We start from the raw sequence: 15026 nt of genomic DNA, 5'->3' as shown, positions 1-15026 counted from the left end.
AAGAGGCAGCTGGTGAAGAGAGGACTTTTGTTATAGTGCAGATCAAAGTGTGGGACGCTGGAATTGTTTGGATTTGGCTTGTTGGAGCACTGGGTTATGTTCATGGGTAAGTGTTCGCAGACTTTAAGCGATGCGTTTATTCTCCCTCTTGCTCGCCGGGCTAAAAATACTGTCTAAAACGCTTACGTTTCTGACTGCGCGCCTCGGATCCCTCTCGTTCTCACTCTCTCGCGCTCTCTTTCTAAACAAACCACACGGTATCTGCCTCCACTCTCTCCTGTCCAATTAGATCTTGCCTCTAAAGAAGAAGTGAATCTGTATTGAGAGATGTTGTTCTTTCCTCAGTCACTAATCTTACTCTCACTCTGTGTCTGCACAGGGAAATGGAATTTGTGGGTTACTGATATTAATAGGGCACAGGATCTGTGGTCAAAGGAGAGAAGAGAACGCATGAGAAAGAGAGAGAGAGCAAGAGAAAAAGAAGGGGATTGGTGGGGAAAAAGAGGAAATATGATGTCAGAGGAGACATAAAACAAGGTTGAGATCATACAATGAAACCGTAATTATTAATAAAATGTAAAAAAAAAAAAAAAGAAGTGTGTAATAGTTGGGAAATCTATATAGTCTGTCTGTCGTTGGAGAGTAACTAGTTACATGTAACAGAATTACATCATTTAATTACAAAGTAAATGTAACTGAGAAAAAATGTGCAATTAATTTGCAGTTACTTATGAAAATGTTAACAATTACAAAGGGGATTACATCTGAATATTTTCACACACGTACAGATTTGATTTATTTCTTTCCAAAATTTAATATGCGGCAACAATGTTTCAGGGGTTTGGGACACAGAATAGGACACATAGCTATGCAAAGATTTGATATTAAAAACAGTATCTTAGCTATTAAATTATATCTTGTTATTTTACTTCTGAACAATCTCAAGGTAAAAAGAGGTGCTAAAGTCAGATTTTGTGGTGGCTGTGCTGTAAAATTTAATTATTACTATAATCCTAATTCAAATGATGAAGGATTTTAAAAGTTTTACAGTAATAAGTGTTGGGTACTACTGTAAGGTTAACTCTTTAAATGTTTGAAAATGCTGAACAGTTTAGAAAATTGTAGAAAAAAATGTAGAAATTTAAAATGATCTATCTCTCTATCTCTCTATCGATCTCTCTATCTATCTATCTATCTATCTGTCTGTCTGTCTGTCAGTCAGTCTTTCACTCTTCTCTGTCTTCAGTATCACATAATGCTTTGTAAATCACTCTAATATGCCAATTTGCTAAAACATTTCTTATTATTACCAATGTTGAAAGCAGTTGTGCTGATTTATATTTGTTTAATTATTTTAATAAATAGAAAACTTAATAAGAACAGCACAAATAGAAATATTTTGTAACATAAATGTTTTTGCTGTCATTTTAATATCCTTGCTGAATAAAATTATTCATTTCTTTAAAACAATGAGCAATAAGACAATAAAATATAAATGAATGGTAGTGAATGGTAGTCTTTATATTGGCAAGACAGATTAATCAGCAAATATATTTATACTGAAATATTTGTGAATGGATAAAGCAGATTTTATTAACTTTTTTTGTATCTTATTTGCCATGTGTAGTGTAATATTGAACAGCCTTCTAGATATCGGCATTGTCAGCAACTATTAAAAAATGGTCAATGTATAATGGACATTTGTAATTTTCTGTTTTAAAATAGACATTCTCCCAAAAAATTGGAGTGCGTTTTGGAGCCGAAGTACAGTTTTGTGTATCCCATATGTCACCCTGGACCACAAAACCAGTCTTAAGTAGTACGGGTATATTTGTGTTGATTATGGTTTTATGCCAAAACTCATTAAGATATTAAGTAAAGATCATGTGTCATGAAGATATTTTGTAAATTTCCTACCATAAATATATCAAAACTTAATTTTTGATCAGTAATATTCATCGCTAAGAACTTCATTTGGACAACTTTAAAGGCAATTTTCTCAATACTTCGATTTTTTTTTTTTTTTTTTTTTCACCCTCAGATTTGAGATTTTCACATAGTTGTATCTCGGCCAAATGTTGTCTTATCCTAACAAATCAATCAATAGAAATCTTATTAATTTAGCTTTCAGATGATGTATAGATCTCAGTTTCAAAGAATTGACCCTTATGACTGGTTTTGTGGTCCAGGGTCACATATATGCTATGGTTAAACTATATTACATTGCTAACCCTAGCCTTTAGATATCTACAGTATATTGGTGTTGGTCATTAATAAACCTACACTATTTCACTGCTCATAAAGATAACATTGCATAACTGGGTGAAACCCTCAGTTTCAGGGTAAAACCCTCATATCCTTAGTCCTTAGCTGTATAAATGTCATGTCAGAGGAAGAGAGAATGAGAAATCACTCTACAGTAGTTCCATGCTCTCATGGCGCTGGTCTATACTCAAAAAAAGTATAATCCAATTACAAAAAAGAAAAAAAGGAGAAGAAAGAAGAGGGGGAGGTGAGCTCAGAAAAGAAAACAAGTGCAGCTTTTTATTTATCTTTTGGATGATTTCATTAGAATGTGTTTTGAAAGTCTGGCTGGGCCGTTTCTGGTATCCAGAGTGAAAGAATGCTCTATTCAAGCCGCGCTCTTGCCTGTTAACATTTAAATAGTGTAAAGAAATGCACTGCCTTGTTTGTTTTGGGATAGGAACGAAATACCACTGCCTTGGTATTAAGACTGTGAAAGCTATGTGTGTGTGTGTACTCTGTGTACTTTGTTCTTAGCTCAGCAAAACGTGAGGGCAGGTCCGAAAAAAATGTCTAGACTCAGGCAGCCTGACATTCAGCAGACTATGTACCGACTCACTCGGCCTCCAGAAGCTCAAGTGACCCACGTACAAGCCCAGATAAATTAGGTTTCGCGTCTGTTTGCATGTCGGAAACCACCGTTGTTTACACGAACGTGGACGTGCAAAACAATGGGCGAAGCCTGCTTGTAAGCGAATTACAAAAATGACTTTCAGGTTTTTGGGAATAGTTGAAATGAATCAGGCTCTGGTGAGAGAGAGGGAGAGTGAGTAGGAGAGAAAGAGAGAGAGAGAGACCTCGGTTCAGTCACCTTTTTGTCAGGCCTTTGTAAACAGCTGCATTTGTCTCAAAGTGAGTCATGCAATTTTCCTGTATTTCAGAGCACAGACAGTGACTTGGAAAATCATGTGCACACACCCTAAAAACAAACACAAATGGACTCAATATAGATATCACAGCCTGTCCTCTGCTCAGTCTCTCATTCGCGGTCTCTCTTTTTCTGGTTTCTCCTCTTCTGATGCGATCGTGCTTTTTTGTTTCAGCATTTTAAGGTTATTTTATTCAACATACATTGAAAGTTTAATAGAAATTCTTTTCCCCTTTTTGACAGCAGGTCCATATGGCTTGCTTGCATTGCAATATACCAAGTTATATGACAGCTTTGTATGCTATGTAGAAATAACTAACAATTACTAAAATAGATTATAAATATATCTTAAATATTACATCTGAGTCAAAATAATTTTCTTTTTTGTTGTATGGAGGAACAAAAGGTAGCTATTCCTGTAATAGTTTTACAAAACAATGCTTGTTAGAGGACACTGGATAAATTTGCTTCCTTGGCCAATCGGGGAAAAGAGGTACTGGTCACAGCCTATGAGCTGCACTCAATCTCTGCATAAATTAATATGCTAATGAAGCAGGAATGTTCATTTATGACCCCACCGCAGAAGTAGCCACAGATATGCTATTTAAGCATTCGCAAACCGATTAATGGAATGGCTTTGCTTGGTGGTAAATATTCATGTGCTCTTGTGTTTTTGGTGAAGTGAGGAAAGAGATGGTCCATTAGATGGACTGAAGAGGCGTTCATAATGACCACCAGGGCCTTTTCTGTTAGGATTGGCTTGGTTTTAGCCAGGAATCCGGATGGAGTGTGTGATTCGACAGCCTATGCGATGTAAATGCAGTCGAATAAGAACAACATTTTGCAGAAGTCCTCTTCAGGTCTGGTTTTATAAATGAGATTGTTGATATTCATGCGCATGATATAATTTTTAGCCATCATTGTCATGTATGACAAAAGTTTATAGCGGCCATACAAATGTTTCTAGGTCAAACACCATTACCTTAAGATTTTATTACAATTATCATATTTTAACCTTTTTTCTTCTTTTTGTTATTCACAAGGTCACATAAAAAATACCTTTTTTTGCTTAGTAAGAAAGTAATACTTTGTAGTTTTTAAGAAATTTGTACTTTTATGTATTAATGGCTGCTGAAATAAATGATATTAACATAGAATTAGTTAATTTAAATTGTAATAATGATACTGTATTTTTACCGCAAACGTTTACACAGTACTACAGTTGAGGTCAAAAGTTTACATACACCTTGCAGAATCTGCAAAATGTTAATTATTTTACCAAAATATAAGGGGGGCCATACAAAATGCATGTAATTTTTAATTTAATGCTGACCTGAATAAGATATTTCACATAGAAGACCTTTACATATAGCTCACAAGAGAAAATAAAAGTTAAATTTATAAAAATGACCCCGTTCAAAAGTTTACATACACTTGATTCTTAAAACTGTGTTGTTACCTGAATAATCCACCGCTGTGTTTTATTTTGTTTAATGATAGTTGTTCCTGAGTCCCTTGTTTGTCCTGAACAGTTAAACTACCCGCTGTGGTCCCAAAAATTCTTAGTTTTTTCAGCATTTTGTGTATTTGTAACACAATGCATTAAGAGCCAGGGGTGAAAACTTTTGAACAGAATGAAGATGTGTATGTTTTTCTTATTTTGCCTGAAAATCATATTTTTTCATTTAGTACTACCCTTCAGAAGCTACAGAATATACTTACATATTTCCCAGAAGACAAAATAAGTTGAATTTACCCTGATAAATGAATTCAAAAGGTTTGAACCTTCTGTAATTGTTGCATATGAGTCCCTCAGTTGTCCTCAGTGTGAAAAGATGGATCTCAAAATCATAGTCATTGTTGGAAAAAAATGCTGAAAAACCAAAGAATTTGTGGGACCTGAAGGATTTTTTTGAAGAACAGCGGGCAGTTTTACTGTTCAGGACAAACAAGGGACTCATGAACAACTATCACTAAACACACGCATAAAAAATACAGCTGTGGATCATTCAGGTAACAACACAGTATTGAGAATTAACTGTATGTAAACTTTTGAACAGGGTCATTTTTATAAACTATTATTTTCTCTTGTGGACTATATATAAAAATCTTTTATGTGAAATATCTCACTCAGGTCGGTTTTAAATAAAAAATAACATGCATTTTGTATAATCCCTCTTATTTTGATAAAATAGTTCAAATTTGGCAGATTCTGCTAGATTGACTTCAACTGTATATATGATCTGTGAAGAAAATGGAAAAAGTCAGGTAAATGCCACAATTATACAAAAAGTGCGAACAAATATATAATTATGCGTATTTTGGATGCATCAAACAACTTTTGGACATTGTTAGACAAACTAGTGAAGTTGAAAAGTAAGTTAATTAAGTCCACAGAACCAAAATTGCCATAGTTGAAGAAACACCTTTACACAAGAATTTAAAGTTGTTGTTTCTTCCCTGTCTGTTTCTTCGCTACCATCTTCAGACAGTATTTAGCCAGTGTGCTCATTTAGTCGTCTCTCTTGCCGTGTTTCCTTCATAACACACCCATGAAGCCGATCATCTCAGCAAGTTCCCCGAGCACCAGAGTGCTGGTTCTTTTCCTTCTCCAGCTGGGTCTGACAGTATGAGCGTATTTATTCACTCCCCGGGCCTCCACAACCCCGCTGCTCAAAACACCAGCATTACCTCCAACTTCATGCATTCAGTCTGGACTGTTATCGATTTAGCAACACATTACGGTGCTAAAAACTGAAAGGTAACTGCTGTTGTGCGTCTCTCCCCATCCCCCCCCCCTTCCCGTTCTCAATGCAAAACGTTCCCGTCATTAGGACGAGAGAACATTTGTCTAAATGAGCGTTAGGCATTTCAGTAAACTCATTTAGCACCTGAGACCTTAGCAGGTGATTTGAATAAATGATGTTTAGCTTTTTAAGCTGAAAAATTCATCACCTGTCACCAAGAGCTATTGATTCATAACAGCAGGGATGACGTGTTAATTGAAGTCTAATGAATTAGAATGAGACAAAACGGAATCGGCACAAGATATGTGGAAAGCACATACGGTCCTTGTGGTGGCTGGTGTTTTTACTCGCTGTAAATGCTGACCACCCACCTTAACAAGGGCGTTTAACTGATAATTGATGCAGGAACATGGACGGGCTGTACCAATGTGTTTTATCTGCACTCACTTTACCTGAGATAAACAGAATCACTCTGCTCAAACGGCCAGCCACTGTTTTGACTGCCAAATGTAAACTGCATATTTTTTCACGTTCGGCTAAGCTTTCATGCTTTTATTCAAATGCCCAAGGGATGCTGGCCTATAGTATCTTTCTCAATAGTCTAGCATGAGAATGTGCTCTTAGAGTATATTGAGACTGTAAATGTGAGCTTGTTTGCCTCACTGGCTTTGAGGAGGAGGTACTTTATAAAATGGCATTGTGGCAGATAATACTCTGATACTTTAAAACTGAAATTCATGTATTATGGGTTTAATGTTGTACTCTGTGGTACCTCCAAGATCACCATAGTAGTACTGTGATGACCAAATAATGGTATTTTTTCCATTTCAAATGGAAAAAGATTTCTATTTCAAATAAATGCTGCCCTTTTGAACTTTCTATTCATCAAAGAATCCATGAACCATGGTTTCCATAAAATATTAAGCAGCTAAGCAACTGTTTTCAACATTGATAATAACATGAAATGTTTATTGAGCACCAAATCAGCATATTAGAATGATTTCTGAAGGACCATGTGACCTTGAAGTCTGGAGTAATGCTGAAAATTTCTTGTTGCCATCACAGGAATAAATCATAATGTAAATTATATTGAAAATAGAAAACAGTTATTTGAAAATATTTCACTACATTACTGTTTTTACTGTCTTTTTGATCAAATGAATGCAAAATGCAGCTTTTTGCACCTCATAAGAGACTTCTTTGTTACTGGTACCTAATCTGGTTTTTGCAGCAGATTGTTGCTTGATATAGAGGTAGTTTAACCCTGAAAATGAAAAGGTTTGATAAGGATGATTTTTCACACATTTCCATATTGTAGTTAACGGTTGTTTGTTAGGGTTGCGGATAAATGTGTTTTTCTGTTCTCTCAAGTTGTACTTTATTCTGTATGTCCACGACTGAGTCCTCATTAGTTTGTTTGCAAAATAGTTTATTTTTAATGTCATTTTGTACACAGAGATGACTGATGGTTTGTGTCAGCTGCAGTAATTTTACATCTACAGCTTTTCCTCTGTGCTTGTTGTCTCTGCAGGGCAGGGAGGTTAAACGCAGCACTGGAACTGAAGACTGCCACAAATAAGCAAGTCCTTGGAGAAGGTAAACAAATGATTAGTTATTAGACTCCAATGGAGCTGTGTGTGTGTGTGTGTGTGTCTGTTTGTTGACGGACTAGAAAGGGCAGGACATGTGCTATTATTCTATATCTAGTTTAATGAATCACTTGATTTGTTGCAGCTCTTGTGTTTGTATGCTTTTCTCAAGGTTGAGAGAAAAGGAGAGGTCATTTATTTTTGTCAAAGTTTACCACTAAACAGGACGGTTTATTTGCCTAACTGCACAGGTCTTTTATTACTGTTGTTTTTCATGTTTCTTGTTTTCGAGAAACAGTTTGGCTTTAATTAACCCCTGTCGACTGCCTGAGAAATCAACATATTGTCAATTATTAAGAATTTTTTTAAGACACTTTTTGAATAATCCAGGTGTTACAACAAGGATAATTTGTGACTCTGGACCACAAAACCAGTCTTAAGTACTACAGGTATATTTGTAGCAATAGCCAAAAATACATGGTTTTGGTCAAAATTATAGATTTTCCTCCAAAAATCATTGGGATATTAAGTAAAGATCATGTTCCATGAAGATATTTTGTAAATTTCCTACTGTAAACATCAAAACTTATTTTTTTTATTAGTAATGTGCATTGCTAAGAGCTTCATTTGGACAACTTAAAAGGTGATTTTCTCAGTATTTAGAATTTTTTTGCACCCTCTCTTTCAGATTTTTAATAGTTGTATCACAGTTGTATCTCGGCCAAATATTGTCCTATCCTAACAAACTTACATCAATGGAAAGCTTATTTGTTAAGCTTTCATATGATGTTTTGTGGTCCAGGGTTACATTTAGTCACTAGTGGCATCAAATAATGTGTGAAATGATGTTTGGTTTCCAAACAGGTTTCCCAACCTGTCTGCTCTAGAATGGAACAGCCCTAAGGAGCTGACATGGAAACTAGAGCAAACCATAGAAGTGGAATAGGGGTGTTGATGTGCAGTATTAAGGCACAGGGTGTGAGACGGATTGAGTTTGTGTCTGTGTTTTATCTTTGACATTATGGTGGACAAGGAAGGGACTTCCCATCCTTTCCCATGAGCTCATGCTTACAGACACATTCACACACACCCAAATAAGCAAACCTAGTTTGCTATGTCTGTTTGTTTTCTCTTTCTGTTTTTCTTACCATATACACCTTTTTAAATAGCTTTTAAATAGCCGTTGGTCTGTTGACCTCACTCTTGTCATAATACAGTACAAACACTAAAAATTGTTAATGTAATCAGTATCTTTGTCATCTTTTCCCAGTAAAATGATCTAAATATCCTTGACACAAATTTACATGAATTTTTCCTATAATGTAAATTGAGTGTAATATGATTTGTTTCCAGTGGAAAGAATATATTTAATGATGATCTTTTTTTTTCACTGTTTAAGCATATGCAAATTTCATTTTATTTTTTTAAGATATACGCTACCAGTCAAAAGTTTTTGAACAGTAAGATCTTTGATGTTTTTAAAGAAGTCACCAAGCCTGCTTTTATTTGATCAGACGAACAGCAAAAACAGTACACTTCTGATATATTTTTACTATTTAAAATAACTGTTTTCTATTTTAAAATGTAATTTATTCCTGTGATCAAAGCAACATCTTCAGCATCATTACTCCCAGTCTTCAGTGTCACATGATCCTTCAGAAATCATTCTAATATGCTGATTTGCTGTTCAAGAAACATTTTCCTTATTTTTTATCAATATTTAAAACAGTTCCAGCAAATCAGAATATTAGAATGATTTCTGAAGGATCATGTGACTGGAGTAATGATGCTAAAAATTCAGCTTTGAAATCACAGAAATAAATTACATTTGAAATATATTCAAATAAAAAACAGTTATTTTAAATAGTAAAAATATTTCAGTTTTGGATCAAATAAATGCAGGACTGGTGAGCAGATGAGATTTAAAAAAAAAAAAAAAAAAAAAAAAAATTAAATCTTACTGTTCAAAAACTTTTGACTGGTAGTGTATGCTTAAACTAAATGAGCAACAACATTACCAAAGAAAAAGTTTTGCTTTTGGTATGCATCATACCTTTTTGTCAGCTACCCACCGTGCTACTGACTCTTGACAGGATTAGATATTTTTCTTAAAAACATGGGCATTTTGAATGGAAGTAGTATAGGTTTATCTCCCTTTTTTCTCTCTATTTTAGCAACAGGCCAGCAAAGGTTATCATCAAGTTCTTGCACAGGATTTGCAGATGGTGATGAGAATGATTCTCAAGAATTACGTCAAACCAATTTTGCTGACTTCATGTACTTTCCAACTTTTTATGATTTATTATTCACTTTGGTCTAATGCAAAATGACTTACTGTACCTATATATTTAACTTGGTTCACTTACTTTTGAATGGATGACTGGTATAGTCCGATTCCCTAACCACACTTCCATAAGTTAAAGTAAGTGTATATCCACTTAAACTCTGAGTACTTTTTCAGAAAGCTAAACAGCAGGGGAAAATATGATATTTGCATGCTGTCTGGTGCCTGCCAAGGGCTAAATTAGAATGCCTCTGAAGATCATACACTTGATTATTTACTTTATTTGCCTCATCCTCTCGTTTTACAGCAGCCACAAAGATGGAAATTCTGAGGTAACGCCAAATGAAAAGTTGTATATTGATGCATGTTAGGGCGCAGGGGTGGATTAGGGTCCATGTAATAGCTCTTCCGAGTACATTTTATTGCTTACTACAAAAAAAAATGTAATTCTGTGTATCAGCATCAGGTTGAAAATTGCTTTGTATTAGCATTAGCATTTGGTAAGCCCCTAATTCCCCTGTTTCTACAGCTGAGTGTGTTTCTATGCATTTACAAGTGCTTCCGATTCGTAGGAGTTCACTTAAATCTCTTTTTCTGCCAGAGCTATGAACATAATAAACAAGCCAGCATGGCTAAAGCGCCACACGGGGGAGATTGCTAACGAGAAAGTTAAATGCTTACGCTAGTCACACAGTTGTTTATGCGCCCGTGTGCATAACTCCAGAGAGGTTTTTAACTCGGCTGTAATAATACGAATTTTTAGAGCGGTAACGTCTAAAATGACAGAATTAACGCTAGCTTCTTTTTGGTTAATCATGAAAGTGTCAGCATTTTCTTGCTTGAAGTGTCTAATGATTATAGCATAGAAATATTGTATGGGCAGTTACAATAATTATAAATAACAGTATTGCCAAGGTACCCAAAACAAACTTTTTTTTCAGTATTGGTGCTGTTGAAGAACTTGAATATCATTTCAACAAATTAGATCAAATGTATGATTGGAAACAGTCAAAAACCACTAAACCTCAGAGGTGGAACAGATTCAAATTACCATTCATTTTTATTTTAGCTTATTTTTTAATGTTTAAAACTAGCTGTCTTTCCTTTTAGGTTGTGTTTATGTTCGATACAATTGATCTAACATATCTGTCAGTTTTGTGCATGCAGTTATTGTAATGCACACTTCTTTGTATGGAAAAGTAACTGATTTCACACTGGCATATATCAAAGATGTTGCTTTGGTTGTTGATTATACAAAGGTCCCGCGTTTGGGTTGCTTTTATGGTGTTAAGGGTGTCTGGTAAAAATTCTAAACTGATTCCAAATTCATTGATTTATTTGGCTTAAACTGAAAATCTGAAAAAGGCAAAGGTACTAGGCTATAGCATATCTAACAGATTTGTGTCTCTACTGACTTTAATAAAAGATAGATGCCGTTTATTTACTAGAAAGTGTAGAAGAGGCACTTCACTAAGTGCTTATTAGAAAATGACATTTACAAACCCATTATATTTGTCTTGGTATTGATAACTTAATGAATTGTGCTCTCTTAGAGGAGGAAAGGCTTTGATATAGTTGGTCTGCCACTGTGTCGGAGCGAGTCTTCGTGACAGAATCTTTGTACTGAATGGAAGTGATGGCAGTCAGGCAGGCAGCAGTCTCGGCTTCTGTCAGAGGAGTTGTCTTCAGAGAGATGAAAGGGAAATCTGTCCACAAAAACGCTCTGTGAGGAGTGTGTGCGAGAGTGTTTGTCACATATATCACAAAGCTCAGTTTGTCTTCTTTTCATCTGAAGACATACTCTCTGTTTTTTGCATCTTTTTTCAATTTCTTCATCCAGCTGAAAAGATATGACCGTATTTTTAAATGGGTCAAATTGAACGATACAATGATTATAGACGGTGCTCCCAACATCGAGTGAATGCGTTTTCTTCTTTTTTTCTTTAGTAAGGTTGTGTTTTTCTTTTTTCCTCTAGTCGTTTTGTTTTCTTTGTACTAGCAATGCAAATACACCACACGGTTGAACTCATTTTGGTAAGACGAAAGTGAAATCATTAGCACATTGTTGAACATGAGCAGGTAAGCCATACAATATGGGCTTAGTCTTAGCTTGCCTTCCTTGAAAATACACTTTACAATGATCAGATTATGTTCATAAATCATCATAAGCTCAGAGCATTCAGTGAAATTTAAAGTGTTTGTCGTTAATGACTCACATAGGTTGTTGTTTATTGTTCTCTATCTGACATTTGTTATATTCATGGTCAATATCATTTTGGCAGTGCCTTGCCGCGGTATTTATTTGAGGAAGCAAAATCCCTTTTAGGGATGAAGCACCTGGGCCTGGCTGCTTAATGGAATAGCTTTAGCATTAAGTAAATAAACAGCTTGCATTTGAAGGGTGTGTGTGTGTTTGTGTGTGTGTGTGTGTGTGCGTGTGTGTGTGTGACAGAGAGGGGGAGCGTATTTGTGCTGTGGCGAGGAAAGGAGATACGCCTACACTGGTTAGCTGAAGTTTTGTTGTGGCTTTTAAACTCTGTATTAAGAGTTTGACTTTGGACTTTGTTAAAGGTGAAGTGTGTCACTTCTGCGCCGCTTTTGGCACCAAATGGAATTGCAAAAATATTGTTTATGCAATTAGTGTAATGCATGTTTGGAAAAGTAACCGATTTCGCAAGGGCATACTGTATACAAAAATATTACTTTGGTTGATGATTTATGCAAAGGTCCTACTTGCATAAGTACTATAATGGTGCTTCAAGGTAGCCTATTTCAAACTGGGTTAAAATTTCTGAATTGATCCAAAAATTCATTAATTTATTTAGTTCAAAATAATAAACTGAAAATCATAAAAAGGTCATGAGGTCATAAAAAGTGGACATATTATTCGCTGTATTATTCACGATTCCTCAATTTAGTCTGTTTACTTGAGTACTTGCCTGTGTTGAGTAACCGGCAAAATACCGGAAGTGGTTGCATTAAATATTAAACCTGTTTAAGATCATAATATAATGCTATTGTGAATTCACAAATGCTACAATTCAATTAAATAAATATATGCAATGCAGGTTTAATATATGCTCTTTATTTATTTACATGCCTGTAGGTTCCGTACTTGCTTCTCACAACGGCTCCATTCACAGTAAATGCTGCTCCACACAAACTGTTACCATTTACATGTGTGGAGCATCGCAAACTACATCTCTGCATATTGCTTTTGAGTTTGGTTATATTATAACATTCATCTGGGAAAACAATGTGTTACAAGATTAAAGTCTCATATTTAGACTTTAATCTCGTAATTTTGACTTTAGTCTCTAAACATTTCTACTTTATTCTTGTAGTATTTCGACTTTATTCTCATAATATTTTGACTTTATTTTTGTAATTTTGCCTTTATTCTTTAAACATTTCTACTTTATTCTCATAGTATTTCGACTTTATTCTTATATTTTTACTTTATTCTCGTAATTTAGATTTTATTCTTGAAATATTACAACTTGTAATTTTGACTTTATTCTCTAAACATTTCTACTTTATTCTCGTAGTATTTCGACTTTATTCTTGAAATATTGCAACTTATAATTTTGACTTTATTCTCAAAAACATTTCAACTTTAATCTTGTAATTTTGATTTTTTTGATTGATTAATATTTTGACTTTCTCTTAATTTTAACTTTATTCTCGAAATATTAGGACTTTATTCACGTAGTATTTCAACTTTATTCTCAGGATATTTCGACTTTATTCTCGAAATATTGCAACTTTGATCTTGTAATTTTGTCTTTATTTAATCTTGTAAATTAAATTCTCTAAACATTTAGACTTTATTCTTGTAGTATTTCGACTTTATTCTCTTAATTTTACCTTTATGTATTTTAACAGTAAAGTTTGTAAAGTAAAACCTTATGATTACTTGGTTTTGAATTATTTATTGCTATTATATATGTATTTAAGTAGTCTTAAAGTATTGTTCACTTAGGTCTGTTTTTTTTTTTAACCATACAATTTTTTTATATAAATGTCCATTTACTCGATTACTTGATTACCAAATTTGTCATTAGTGACAGCCCTACAACTGAGTATAAAAAAATATATAAAATATAGTATACGAGAGCTTTTATTGAAATATTCAAATAATAATATCTTGTTGAGATTATAGGAAGATTTTGATTGTCATTTGCGATGCTTTATTAGAGTCAGGGGGGTTTGCAAACAGTTTGCATCCTTGAATCCAAAAAAAGAAAGAAAAATCATGCTTTAGTAAGATTTCTTAACCTCTCTTTTGACCTTTTCTGGGCAGTAATATGTAATCTTTTGGGCTAAAATACTGTAATAATTGAATATGAATAATGAATAATGTTAGTACATAGACAAAATAGCATGCATTCTACTCTGAGTTTGTATTTTTTCACTGTAGGCTGAAAGCTAATTCAACATATCAAGCAAATAAAGTGAACAGGCATGTTAAAAGCAGATCTATTTACTGTGTGTTTTGCACCAGGTCGTGCACTGGCCGCTTTAGTTGTTATTCATAAACACAGTCCTCCCAAGCTCGGGGGAGGGAGGGAGGGAGAAAAAAAAGAAAGAAGACGTGGAAAAAAAAAAGAGAAAGAAGCAAAGAACTTAAGTCCAGGACTGAAAACAGGAATGACAAACACCATTAGCTGAAAAATTTCCATCTCATTGCAACTATGTTATTGTTTACTTTAGCATACACGTCCTAATATGGTTTCATCTCTGTTAAAACAGTGCAGAAGGAAGGCCAGGGGCCCGGCCCAGGGTAGAGGCCTTTCAACTGCCACTTAGACAATAAGAAACAAATGTCACAGGCCTTGCCTCTCATTATTACATTATTCAACCTTGCCCACGTCTTGCCGCGTGATCGCTAATGATATTTAGGCTTTTCCCCTCGCTAGGTTCTCTTTTTGTCTGTCTACGGCCGTTCATATTTCATCCTTCCTAATGGAATGGCTTCATTAACACCGGTGTGTTTGCTGCATTAACCAATTTCCTATTGAAACAGGAAGTTGGGACAGGCCATTTGAAGACAGCCGGTAGCCAATAGCCTTTAGTTTACATCTTACAAAGTCAGTATCATTAAGGCAGGGGATAGTCTAATTAGAGAGCATTCGCTTCGACAAAAATGAATGCAGGATGGTTAATTTTCCCTAATTTTCCCTTTATATTTTTTATTACATGTTGGTTCATTTGCCCAGATTTTATTTTATTTT

At 34.7% G+C, this 15026-nt stretch overlaps 1 protein-coding gene across 1 annotated transcript in view; it reads left to right on the top strand.

The window, feature by feature from the left end:
* The first annotated feature begins 7454 nt into the window (after positions 1-7454).
* foxp1b (forkhead box P1b) overlaps positions 7455-15026 on the top strand; it is a 221997-nt gene continuing 214425 nt past the window's right edge. The window contains exon 1 of the mRNA XM_073851298.1: positions 7455-7515. The gene's annotated coding sequence lies outside the window, so the exon portion shown is untranslated. The remainder of the gene's footprint in view (positions 7516-15026) is intronic.

The sequence above is a fragment of the Garra rufa genome, chromosome 12 (genome assembly GCF_049309525.1).
Source record: "Garra rufa chromosome 12, GarRuf1.0, whole genome shotgun sequence".
Classification (NCBI taxonomy): Eukaryota; Metazoa; Chordata; class Actinopteri; order Cypriniformes; family Cyprinidae; genus Garra; species Garra rufa.
Note: the sequence above shows the minus strand (reverse complement) of the source record. Positions and strands in the feature narration are given on the sequence as shown.